The sequence below is a fragment of the Scyliorhinus canicula genome, chromosome 17, assembly GCF_902713615.1.
Source record: "Scyliorhinus canicula chromosome 17, sScyCan1.1, whole genome shotgun sequence".
NCBI classification, from domain to species: domain Eukaryota; kingdom Metazoa; phylum Chordata; class Chondrichthyes; order Carcharhiniformes; family Scyliorhinidae; genus Scyliorhinus; species Scyliorhinus canicula.
Window position 1 is genome coordinate 72,797,869 of NC_052162.1, and position 14,136 is coordinate 72,812,004.

A 14,136-nucleotide genomic window follows, 5' to 3' on the forward strand; every position below is an offset into this window, starting at 1 on the left:
TGAGGAAAAGAGTTCCAAAGACCGAGAACCCTCTGAGAGAAAATTACCCCCTTCTCTGTGTTAAATGGTGACCTCTTATATTTAAACAGTGGCCCCTAGTACTAGATTCTCCCACAAGAGGAAACATCCTCACCATATTTCCCTGCCAAAACCCCTTAGGATCTTAGATATCAATCACGTTGCCTCTTAATCTTCTAAACACCAACAGAGTTTGTCAACAAGTAATTAGGTAGACTAATAGTATGTTGTCCTTTATTGCAAGGAGATTTGAGTTGCAAAGTCTTGCTTCCATTGTACAGATTTGTACAGGTTAGTCTGCACCTGGAGTACTGTGTGCGGTTTTGGTCCCCATAGGTTCAGAAGAATATTATTGCCGTAGAGGGAGTGCAATCAAGATTCATCAGATGTGCAGGGTAGGTGGATCGGCCACACTAAATTGCCCCTTTATTGGAAAAATGAATAGGGTACTCTAAATTTATTTTTAAAAAGGGATAGACTGGATAGATTCAGGTAGTTACTTCCTCTGGTTTGGGAGTCCACAATCCTTGTAATAACCAAAAAGACAAAATCTGTGTGGTTTTGGCCATCTGCTCATAGGCACACGTACAGACGTCCAAGTCCGATAAAAACGGCAATCGGAAGTTTAAACCTTCTCAAGTACTGTGGTTGTGCATTCATTGGGATTTCTCCAGGGTCACGAGGTGCATCAGCAACTCAAATTTACTCATCCGATGCTCCACATAACGGGAGACTCAGGCCATCCATAATGCTTCAGGCAAAGCATGATCATGGACAAATCCAATGGAAGAGCATGATTCCCAATGCCCTCGTAGGACATGGGATCTTTAGAATGAGGATATTACTTCATTTCACACCCTCCAACATCCCTTTAAATACTGGAGCTGGAAAAAGACTCAAACTTGTTCATCAAATGTGCTCGCTCAAATTGGTTGGAAAACCCCAAAGTCAAATGTAAAAACAGCTGGTGCGTTTAAAAACCACTAACAGATGGGCTGCAGAAATCTTTAGGTTCCAGACACACCGCCAACATTCCCAGCTGCAAATAGATCTGAATTCAGCTCTTTTTTGAAATAAGCCATACATGGAAAAAGCCCTTGTGTTATGCTGTTACCTTTGGCAGCATTGAGGATAGGATTTTGAACCTTTCTGTTATTTTAACCTTTTGCTCGATAAATTTGTGTAACAATAATTTGTGTACCCTTTCCATAAATGTAAGCAGAGAAACAATTCATTTCATATCCTGAGGATCAGAACATTCCCTCACTGATACCATTTAAGGCAACCAATAAAAATGATAAAGGTGTTGATGTAAATCGAGAGGAAAAGTCAGAGAAGAGAAATTATACAATGACTTATAGCTAAGGCATAAAGTTGGAACTGTTATAATGAGAGGTTAGAAGCACAAGGACTGATCGCCCTATTACTGAATACTGCAACTGTAACATAAGCTGAGGGAGACCTCACATTACAGCTGTTGGGTTCAGTATCTGCATCTGTTGTCTAAGTATTATGTCCTCTGATAAATCTATAACGGTGTAAGATACTGTTCTTGAACTTTCATTCCTGGAATAGATAACTATAAGGTTGTCTTCCTCATATTCTCTCAACAAAGTGCATCAAAAGCATTACATAAAGGTAAGCTATTTTGACCTTCCTTTATTTCCACTCTGATTTACTCCCTTTTCTTTAATTTTGATTAAATATTTAAACGTTGAGTGATTACAATTGGTGCTGTGAACTACCATTTGCTAAACCAGGATTCCATGAAAATATTGAAGGTTTGCAAGGAAGATGGTATGTTTAATACTCTTCATGAGTTTATTATCCCGGGCAGAAAGTATGTCAAAATATGGTGGATAATTAGTCCCCCCGAGTTAAATATCACTGCTTCTAAACCATCTACAATGTGTGTTCTTACATGCATGGAAGGAATCAATGGCTGGGAAACAATATTCAGACTCTGGTCATTTTCTATTCCATATTTGGGGACTGAGAATCTTTTAACATTTTGCGTGTTAATGTCATTTAGAAAACCTATTTCCATGCAACCTGAGCTTTGCTTTGCACTAATCCCATGTCATGCATGAGATGAAAGTGCCTAATGCCGGTGCTGGATTGACAAAAAAAACATTGGCATTGCCCAAATAGATGGTTCCTATAAATATTCATAAAAAGTGGTGATATGAATAACAAGTTACAAAGGAAAATAATTAAAATGTGACATTCGGAATATTTCCTGACTTGCGTGTCCTTTCTGTAACAGACAGATTAGAATTGCTTCGAAAGTCTTTCTCCTACATTAACATTTTGGACCTGCATAAGTAAAAAAAAGTCATCTAAATATGCCGACATATTTTCGAATAAGCTCACTTAACATAGGCTGAAGCAGAATAGAAAAGCAACAGGGATTTGAAAGCACTGTTTCACATTTTAAAATTCAGCCTAAGGCCAACTAGTAACAGTCTATCACATTACTTCATATTGTATTCACTGATATAATGGTTACCACATTATTTGTTTTACCCTTGGTAAGTGTTCATTTTATAAGATTGTTTATTTATAATTCACTTACCTTGAACAAATAATTTTCAAGAAATCATTAAATTGTTTTGTTCCATTGGATGCCAATTAACAGATTTCCCTTTTTGAGAATGTTGCAATAACCTTTCATGTGACATTGTCTTTGTCATTTTGTATTTTACCATGAGATGTTACAGAGAAAATGTAATCTTTCTGTTTTTCTTTATAAATTTAGAGTACCCAATTATTTTATTTTTCAATTAAAGGGCAATTTAGTGTGGCCAATCCATCTAACCTGTACATCTTTGGGTTGTGGGGGGGAAACTCATGCAAACACAGGGAGAACGTTCAAACTCCACACGGACACTGACCCACGGCCGGGAGTCGAACCAGGGTACTCAGTGCCGTAGTCCCAGTGCTAACCACTGTGCCACGTGCCGCCCATTTTTCAGTTTTTCACCAAGATGTTTTAAAACAAGGCCAGCTCGTTTCAATAAATCTTCATACCTGGAGCAATGTCCATTGTTGTGCCGGGAATGCCCATAGAGAAGGTCATCTCGAAGCAAGAAAGTATCAAAGGTCTAGTCACGTAGGTAGCACAGCGACTAATGGAATTTAATCGAGGGTAATGAGAGTTAAGGGGCGGGATTCTCCATTGCTGACGCCAAAATCACGAAAAGCGATTGGGTGGAGAATAGGTTCCAAAGCTAAAATCGCGGCGGGCGCGTTTTGACGCAAAATCACTATCTCTGTGACCGTGACAGCGGTGCCAATGCAGTTGGAACACACATACAGTAGACACCGTTTGCATATCATTAGCAGGCCTGATGGGACTCCGCCTCCGATGGGCCAAATTCCCGAAGGCACGGTTCACTTGTTCTTTTAAAAATCGTGAAACCGGCGTCGTGGCGGCTGAAGGGGTGAGAGAGAATATGGAAAGTGTCCAACATCGGCATAGTTTGCTGACAGTTGTGCCGCTGGCCGATGGGGCTTATGCCAGGAGTAGCAGGGGGTGGCCAGGTGTGGCTGTGGGGTCGGGGTGGACAGACATGGAACACCACTGCCACAGCTGGAAAAGCTGCCATGCAGCTGTGCTCGCCACTGATAGCCCACTGTGAACTTAGGGCCATGGGTCGTATAGGTCCCCCCACAGGCCACCTCCCTAGGTGCCCTATGGCCCAGCCAACCGTCAGCTGTATGAGCGAACTCCAGCACAACCAGTGTCATATTGTTGGCTGGGTTGAGTGTGTGTGGGGATTGTAATGTGTATATGCAGCCGCAGCTTGTCAGCCTCCCGAGTGTTAATCACAGACCCAGCAAACCCCGCATCGCTTTTCATTGGAATTGATTGTGTTCCACGTGGCGCTGGTGCTATCCTCTCCACAGTTGAATCGATCCAGGTTCAGCACCAGTTTTGCTGTTGTGAAAGTCCACAAATTCTCCGTTGAGGTCAACACTTAGTCTCAGAAATGGAGAATCCGCCCAAGGTATTTGGCAAAGGTTAGCGCATGGGAATAGACAATAAATGTTAAGATATGCTGAAAAGTATAGAGGAACAGAGGAACCTTGGAGTCTATTTTCACAGATTCCTGAAGGTGACTGGACAGGTAGATAAGGTGGTTGAGAAGGCATATGGAATATTTGTCTTTTTTAACCAAAGCATAAAAGAGCAGGGAAGATGTGCTGGAACTGTACTAACCACAGGTTAGGCCACAACTAGAATGTTTTGTGCTCTTCTGGTCATCACACTAGGAAAGATGTGAGTGCATTAGCCAGGGTACAGAGGATTTGGAAGGATATTGACTTGACATTGAGTTATGCGGAGGGATTGGATCGGTTTGTGGTCATTTAAAAGAGTAGGATGAAGGGGCACATATTTGAAGTGTATAGAACTATGAGGGGTATAGAGAGTGTGAATAGGAAGGTTCTATTGCTTTTGGTTGATGGGGTCTAGATCCAGGGTTTGGATTAAGATGCATGCAGTTTTGAGAGGATTTGAGGGGAAACTCTCACCTAGAATAGGTCTAACATAGAGGGTAAATATACCGTAAATGGCAAAACTCTTCGGAATATAGAAAGTCAGAGAGATCTGGGCGTGCAGGTCCACAGATCTTTGAAGGTGGCAACACAAGTGGACAAGGTAGTCAAGAAAGCATACGGAATGCTTGCCTTCATTGGATGGGGCATCACGTATAAAAACTGGCAAGTTATGCTGCAGTTGTATGGAACCTTGGTAAGGCCGCACTTGTAATATTGCGCACAATTCTGGTTGCTACACTACCAAAAGGAAGTGAAGGCTTTGGAGAGGGTGCAGGGGGCATTTACCAGAATGTTGCCTGGTCTGGAGGGTGTTAGCTGTGCGGAGAGGCTGAATAAACTCGGACTGTTTTCATTTGAAAGACAATGGTTGAGGGGTGACCTGATAGGTGTCTTCAAGATTATGAGGGGCTTGGATAGAGTGGATGGGCAGGAACTCTTTCCCAGGGTGGAGGGGTCAATCACCAGGGGGCATCGGTTTAAGGTCCATGTGGCAAAGTTTAGAGGGGATGTGTGAGGCAGGCTTTTTATGCAGAGGGTGGTGTGTGCCTGGAACACGTTGTCAGGGGAGGTTGTGGAAGCAGATATATTAACGGCGTTCAAAAGGCATCTCGACAAACATATGGATAGAATGGGTATAGAGGGATACGACACGAGGAAGTGCTGAGGGTTTTGACAAAGGTTGGTATCATGACCGGTACAGGCTGGAAGGGTCAAATGGCCTATTTCTGTGCTGTATTGTTCTTTGTTCTAGAGTTAGTGGGGAATTAAAAGTCACTACTTGAAAAGATGGGTGAAGCAGAAATCCTCATCAAATTTAAAAGGTACTTGAATATGCAATAGAAATGCTATAACTTACAAGGCTATGGATCAAGAGGCAGAAAGTGGAATTAGGCTGGATGGCTGCTTTTTGGTCAGGACAGATATGATGGAAAGAATGTTCTCCTTTCATGTTGCATGTAAAAAAATGTAAAAGCAATGACCAGCTCCAAGAGATTCCTTTGGCATTGCTTCTATCATTTGCTGAACCAGAATTCCTTAAATACCCTTTAAATTATGGGAAAGCAGTGATTTTCCAATCAGTTATTCAATTCAACTTTCAATCATCAAACAGACTTAAATAGGACCTAGAAAGTATCAGTTTGTTGTCTTCAATGCTGTGCTGCATTACTTATGGATAACTAAAAACTAATAGTTGTAAATACAAATCAAACCAAAAGTTGCATGGAAGAGACCAGAAAAATGGAGCTGCATCTTTCAGCACACTGGGCTAAATCGCTGGCTTTTAAAGCAGACCAAGGCAGGCCAGCAGCACGGTTCAATTTCCGTATCAGCCTCCCCGAACAGGCGCTGGAATGTGGCGACTAGGGGCTTTTCACAGTAACTTCATTGAAGCCTACTCGTGACAATAAGCGATTTTCATTTCATTTCATTTACTCTGTATCATCCACTACTCCATTTAGAACTCAGTGAAATGAACATCTGTACTAATGCTTCCTGCCAGAAATATTGTTTTCAAAAATAGTTCATCAATATTAATATTCATACTTTATTGAACTTGGCCAAATGGTTTCCTTTCAGCCATTATACAGGAATGCTTTGAAATCCAAGAAACATATCATTGGCACAGGTTTTCTTACAAAATCTGATACTGTTGGTTTGAAAAGTTCGGAGTTAATGTGTAATCCAAAAAGAATAGGTGGAGATTTATAAGAACAGCAGTAGTTTTACAATGTTAGATTGGTATTGTTACAGACGTGGGAAAAAGGCAAACTGAACTTCTTTATTTTTTTCCATATCTGTCTGTAAACAGAGATGTTTCAATTTTTTGAAATAGGCTGTGGCGTGTTTTCCCCAAAACCCTGGGCTGGATTTTCCGTCGACGGGATCTTCCGCTTCGACGGCAACGCACTCACGCCCACGGATTTCCTGACGGCGTGGTGGGGTCATCGCAACTATTTACAATTAGGAACAACATAAAACAAAAAAAAATGATTTGGATATTAATTCACGTGAATGTCAGTGTCCATCTTTAAATTAGCAGAAAGGAAGGTCTGATTTAAACAGTTTATGGTCTCTTTGCTATCTTATTTACATAGACATAGAATTTACAGTGCAGAAGGAGGCCATTCGGCCCATCGAGTCTGCACCGGCTCTTGGAAAGAGCACCCTACCCACTACCCAAGGTCAACACCTCCACCCTATCCCCATAACTCAGTAACCCCACCCAACACTAAGGGCAATTTTGGACACTAAGGGCAATTTATCATGGCCAATCCACCTAACCCGCACATCTTTGGATTGTGGGAGGAAACCGGAGCACCCGGAGGAAACCCACGCACACACGGGGAGGATGTGCAGACTCCGCACAGACAGTGACTCAAGCTGGAATCGAACCTGGGACCCTGGAGCTGTGAAGCGATTGTGCTATCCACAATGCTACCGTGCTGCCCTCATGGACAAGGAAGAATATATACCTTACCAGCTAGCCACTTCTTACCTCTATCAATATGAGGTTACTTAGATTTTTTTTTTATTGTTCAGTGGTATTCTCCGGCAGACTTTTGACTATGTTGGTGGATAGTTCCACTTTCTGGCCCAGAATTCACTTTGAGAAAAATTGCCAGCATTCCCAATCATTACTTCTCTGAAACTGACCACACATCCTGCAGTCTGCAGATGCTCAGTAAAACACAGAAATCCAGAAAGTGCTGCCAATGATTTTGCATTCCTCCTGAGGGTGTGCTTATGATGCCATCCCAGAATGAAATCAATTAGAAATGATTGAACGGACAAGAACTTCCACTCTCATGCTCTTTGTCTCACTGCAAAAAACCCTTGAAAAGGTTATACCTTGGCGAATGCGGTACACTTCACTAACTTATGAAGTTTATCATCACTGCTCGAAATTAGGTCTGATATTTGGTGAATATCAAATATCTCCATTATGATAAGAAATTCTGCCTCTTTAAAAAAATCATATTTGTTTTAATGTTTGCTTCTGATATTTCAACTTGTACCTTAACCCCATAATACTTTATTTCATTGACTGTAAAATTAAAAAATTTAAATTGAAATGAATTTTATTTTCTGGTTTGCTGTCTGTGAGAATACTTCAGTTTGATTGGCTGCTTACCCTACTTGATGACATTTCTGTTGCTGGATGCTTGGAGAATTCCTTGTGTTTTGTTATGCTCTTGACATAGCATAAGCTGCTTCCTTGATGTGCACTCTGACAAAGGAAGGTTCAGACTTGGAGATAGCTTTAACACATTTATTAAACGGTTAACAATTCTCTTACTTGGATTTGACTCTCCTGTTAATCCTGCTATTGCTACTCAGACTGACGAACCAGTCTGCTACAATCCAGGTGTGATGTGTTTCAAATCAACCCTGTGTACACACTGAGTGTCTCCACTGGAAAGAGGAAGATCATGTGTGCTGTGCCCTTATATATGGGTTGGTGTAATGCCCCCCTGTGGTAGTGTCACCTCTGTGTGCATTGTGAATGCCCATTGGTCGTGTCCTATCATTGGTGCTCCCTCTAGTGCATAGCTAGTCTACATGTATTTACATTAACCCCTTGTGTATTTACAGTGATGCATATCACCACACCTTGAATTGGAACCTAATGCAAACTAATGTTAAGAAAGAGATAATCCACACCACAGAAGTGGTGATATCTTTGTGGACAACTTCCTGTGAGGTTAGCAGTGAGCTAAGCTTTGACATGAATTACTTAAAATAAATAACTTCAGTGTACAACAGTTATGTTCAACAGGAAAATGTGTGAAATTCTAAAATCCCCATCTTGGAATGGCAAAATAAGAAAGAAATAAGGGCAGCACGGTAGCACAGTGGTTAGCACTATGGCTTCACAGCGCCAGGGTCCCAGGTTCGATTCATAGCTTGACTCAATGGCTGTGCGGAGTCTGCACATTCTCCCCGTGTCTGCATGGGTTTCCTCCGGGTGCTTCGGTTTCCTCCCACAGTCCAAAGATGTGCAGGTTAGGTGGATTGGCCATGCTAAATTGCCCTTAGGTTAGATGGGGTTGCTGGGTTATGGAGATAGGGTGGAGGTGTGGGCTTGGGTAGGGTGCTCTTTCCAAGAGCCGGTGCAGACTTGAATGGCCGAATGGCCTTCTTGCACAGTAAATTCTATGACTCTATGAAATGTATTCATTTCCTAAAAATAAGAGGGTGAAATGAAGCATGTACATCTTGTATGAGAGGAGGAGTTGGACCTGTCGAATTATTTCCCTTCAAATCAAAGATAAGTTGTAGCTCATAAAGTGTTTTGAAATGAGAACCTATTATTTCCCCTTCTTTCCATTAAAAAAAAAGACTATTTTCTGTATGTGCGTGACAATTAATTTGTGGTAAGTTGGAAGTTTTCATGGGTTGCTGGTCAATGCGGCAATTTTCTTTTCTATGGAATGAAACAAAACCAAATGAGCATGACTTTTTTAGTTTAAGGATGTTTGGGTTAGTCAGGGTTAATGTGGAAACAGTAGCCCCCACATTATGATATAGATAGTCACATGATTGTAGACTGTGTGTAGAGAGAGTCTGAGAGAAGTCGGCATGAAAATAGTGCCTAGCTAGGGCTACACCTTGATGATACGTATCCGGTTCTGTGTTAACAATAAAAGGTTTATGTTCAACCACACAAACCTCTAGACCTCTTATTGAGACACCAAACAACCTTGCAATATTTCTTCTATTCTGCTACATAATGCACACTCCAAATGGATGCACACTTATTTGTGCATCCAGACTATAACATCTGTTGTTTTCACAGAAAAATTTTCTTCTTGCTGAACTGAAGGAGCCAATTCATCAAAGCGACAAATGTTACCACTTCAAAAAGACACTAGCACAGGTTACCATGTGGGAGAAGCAGATGGTAGATGATTGACTCTCCATACAGCCTTCCCACCTTGCGCAGGAACAAACCTTCTTTTATGCCAAAGCATGGGGTGATACCCATTCCAAGTCATTCACCCTTTAATGCCCTCTGTGTTACCAACGTCATTCTCCTGCTGCACTTCAACACACATACTTGTACCCAATGATTCCCCTGTACTATTCACATCTATCACTGTGACTGTGACATTTCAATATTTTGCCTTTCCTGAATCTCACTCCTTGTACTAACCTTCAAAAGCACAAATGGTTTTGATTGACCATTTCACCTCAGAGATGGCATTTCCTATAGTGCAGTGCTCTCTCAGTTACTGCAATGCAGTGTCAGGCTACGTATTTGTGCTCAAGTCTCTTGAGTGCGACTTGAACTCACAACTTGCTGGCTCAAGAGGTGAGAACGATGGTGAGTTATGTGCATCTGAGGGGTAACTTTCTATTCACCATGCAAATATACCATGACACAAGGTCAGAGGAACATGTTGCATTATCTTATATATCTTTGTATCATAAGAGGATCTGATTAGTACATTATTGACCAGTTAGAGACAATGCTGAAGCAGGTATGAGCAGAAGTGTAAGTAACTGGAGTGAAATTGTTTAAAAGCACACCAAGCTGAGCATTTTGACAGAACTGTCAAAGACTGGAGAATTTTGTTCACTCTTTTGCATTGGATTATTTTATATTTAGGTCCCAGATGAATAAGATTAGTATTCTAATTTAGAATCAAATATCCCAAGCTAATGGCAATCACTTTAATATCCTCTCAGTGCAGTTTAAACCCGTAGTTCAACAAAGCCAGGTTGTTGTGAGCATTAGGCACTGGTCTAGTCTTTATACTGAGTATTTACCTAATGTTATCTTTGCGGTTGATATTTACGCAGTTCAAATGAGGGCCAGTGAAATATTATGATTCCACTCTTCTCTTTATTAGATTTTTTTTCACTTGAAATCTGTTTGGACTTCTGATGCCACTGGCTGGTCAGATCAGGTAAGTGCAACTGCAAATCCTCACTTGACAAGTTATCGGAGTTCAGAAAATTAACTGCTACATTTCTCCAAAGATCTTCCTCTTTGCTGGAATTTTAATTTCACAGATTTTGTACATGTTGAGAAAAGAAATGACAAATTAATTTCCATTGAAAAGTAATCTTTCACCAGAGTGTGGGACAAGGAAGTTAGTACTGTATTCAATTATTAATATTTCTAAGTCATGAAATTCAAATGTTACAAAGAGCATTTTTCTTTGTGAGGATGAGCAAAGGAATCTTAATCCAATATCAAAATTGTGCATTTGGTCAGTTTGAGTCAAATTCCAAATCTGGTTGCAAGGCAGAGGAATATGACCAGCGCGATCAAACAGCCACGCCCTGCCCGAATCGGGATACAATGCAGACGGTAAATCTCGTGAGACGTTGCGACCTGGACCCCACTCACAATGGGGAGGATCCAGATCTGGCTAATCTGTATATTAAAGTACTGCAGTCGCCGGAGTTAACGTGCAGAGGGCGGGGGGGGGGGGGGGGGGGGGTGGCGACGGTGCATTGGCCCCGGGCATCCATTGGATGGGGGCATCCAATCAGAGAAGGAAGAAAACTTTTTTTTTTTTTAATTTTTTTTAAAATTTAGATTACCCAATTATTTTTTTTCAATTAAGGGGCAATTTAGCGTGGCCAATCCACCTACTCTGCACATTTTTTGGGTTGTGGGGGCGAAACCCACGCAGACACGGGGAGAATGTGCAAACTCCACACGGACAGTGACCCAGAACCGGGATCGAACCTGGGACCTCAGTTCCGTGAGGCGGTTGTGCTAACCACTAGGTCACCGTGCTGCCCCAGAGAAGGAAATAAGAGTAATTTTAAAATTTCAGCGGTGATAAATCAATTTTTGGAGGCTCACCACACTGCATAGGCAGTTGTTAGCCCTTTATTCATTTAACATGGTGTACCCTTTCTGTCTTGAGAAAATGGTGCTTCTCCCCATCCCCCCACACGCATGCACATGATGTACGTGGTGCAACCATCAAAAGCAACAAGCAGACGTGGCTGTTCGTTCCTGCGTTTCCTTGAGTCATAACTCGTCTTTTCTTCAGCTTTTTGTGCATCTAGATTAGTTCTTTTACCCACTCAGGTCAGTGAATAGCTCTAGAACAAGTGCAACTACGTTTTTTATAGGTTTTTTGGTGATATTTAATGAAATATTTACGTGGGATGTAGTAAGAGTGAAGCCTGGATGATCAGAGGACTGCTATGGCATTTAATCTCGGAATAGGAGACATTTATTCCTTAACATGCTAATATTCGAATACAGATACCACTAATTTGCAAGTCTATGATATAAATTGCACAAAATTATCAGTGGAGAATCAGTGTGAAATAATTTGATACGAAGGAACAAAGAAATGAAATATGGTTTATCCATCTGCAACTGACCGATTGTTTACCATTTTCTTCCCATTTTCTCATGCGTCTTACTGTTTTTGAGATAGAAAATGAAATGTTACGAGTATTTTGTGTACAACCGAGTGGAGCACAGAACAGGAAAAAAAAGAGGGCCAGAGTCGAAGAAGAGCCCCATCAAAGAGGGGCATTAGATGCATGGATAAAACGAAGTAAAGAAGAAGTAGGAGAACCTGGAGAAGTAAAAGATGATGTGGGTGCAGAGAAGGATTTTTCTGATACGGATTCAGCTCGGTCAGAACATAATACTCTCTCTCCTCAGTCTCGTTGTCAGGATGATGATCCATGTGAAGAAAATAAAGAAGATTTTAGCATATTTTTGCAAAGAAGTGATTTTGGCTGTTTGAAGAAACCGATTCCAGATCATTTGAAGATGACAATATTACAACATGGCCCTGAAAGATATCAGAATAAAAGTGGTTCATTTGCCGAGAAGGATGGGAGATCATTTTCCAAACAGTGGTTTGATAAAGTTTCCACAAACGGAGAAATTGTGGAGAGAAAATGGTTGTTATACTATCCATATCGGAAAGCATGCTACTGTTTTGTTTGGTTTTTGTTTTCAAAGGAGCATTTGTCGTCTGTGTCAAACTTTGGAAAGGAAGACGGTTTCTCCACTTGGAGAAAATTAAATCCAACAATACTTGACCATGAGAAAAGCCCTTCTCATAGAGCTCACATGAGGGAATACCTGAACCTCGTAGTTCGACTCCATCATTCAACTACGATAGATGCTGAACTTCAACAGCAAATGTCTGCTGAAAAGAAAAGATGGAAAGCTATAACTGAACGGATTGTCGAGGTTATATCCTTTCTGGCAAAACAGAATCTGGCCTATCGTGGACATCGAGGAGAAGGAATACCTGGGTTATCAGAGCCGGGGGAGACAGTCAGTGAAAATACAGGAAACTTTCTAGCAACAATCAGACTTTTGGCCAAATATGATGACATCTTAGCAAAACACTTGCAGAGAGGGAAAGAGAAACCAAAAAGTGTCACCTACTTGTCCAACAGAATTTAAAACGAAATAATCAATCTTCTTGGTGAAACTGTCAAGAAAAATATAATTTCCGAAATTAAGGACGCAAAATATTTTAGCATAATGCTGGATTCAACTCCAGATATTGCCCATGAAGATCAGGTTTCTGAAATTCTGCGTTACGTTCATATTGATGAAAACAGAAAAGTAGAAATAAAGGAGACATTTCTGGGATTTTTTCAAGTCAACAAGAAAGATGCAGTCAGCCGGTAAATAAAATTCAGGAAAAATTGGAAGAAGACAAAATTTCCATGAATGACTGTCGTGGTCAAGCATATGATAACGCAGCAGTTATGGCTGGAGTGAGAGGAGGTGTTCAACAAAAAATTCTTGAAGTTAACCCAAAAGCTGTGTTTGTGAACTGCGAGAACCACAGCCTCAATTTGGCCCGTGTCCATGCAAGTGAGGTGCAACCTGTTGTTGTTACATTTTTTGGCATTCTAGAAAAACTCTTTACTTTTTTTTCTTCATCTACTTCTCATTGGGAAGTGTTAAAATCATTTGTCACTCGGACTGTGAAAAGACAGTGTGACACAAGATGGAGTTCCAGCCATGATGCTGTGCAAGTAATCCACGAAGAGTGTGACAACGTTATTGCAAGTCTTCAACACCTGCTGGAAGGAGAATTTTCAAGGGAAACTAAATCTGATGCAGGATCGCTACTGAACTCTATTCAACAGTTCCCGTTTATAGCTTTATTAAATTTTTGGTACTCAGTTTTATCATCAGTGGAGAAAGTCTCAAAACGTTTGCAGGATCCGAAAATGGGGTTCCATGAAGCTTCTTGTGATCTGAGAGGACTTATTCATATCTTGAATTTGAAAAATGACGAAATTATCCACAATGCAATAGATTTAGCCAATGAATATTGTGAAAATTGGGGAGTACCAATTGCACGAACAAGGAGAAGAAGAATAATGCCTGGAGAGTCAGCAAGAGATAGTGGACTGACGGCACAAGAAGAAATTAATGGAGTAATGGTAGAGATTGTGAACAGACTCAATGTTGCATGCTCATTAACATTGTCCTGTGTCCAACACCATCAAGGTTCCCATCTGAGTTCTCAGCCATGCACCTCACCCTCCAGTGAAATGGAATCAATCTGCCCTTTATCGCTGACCTGGCTGCAGCCC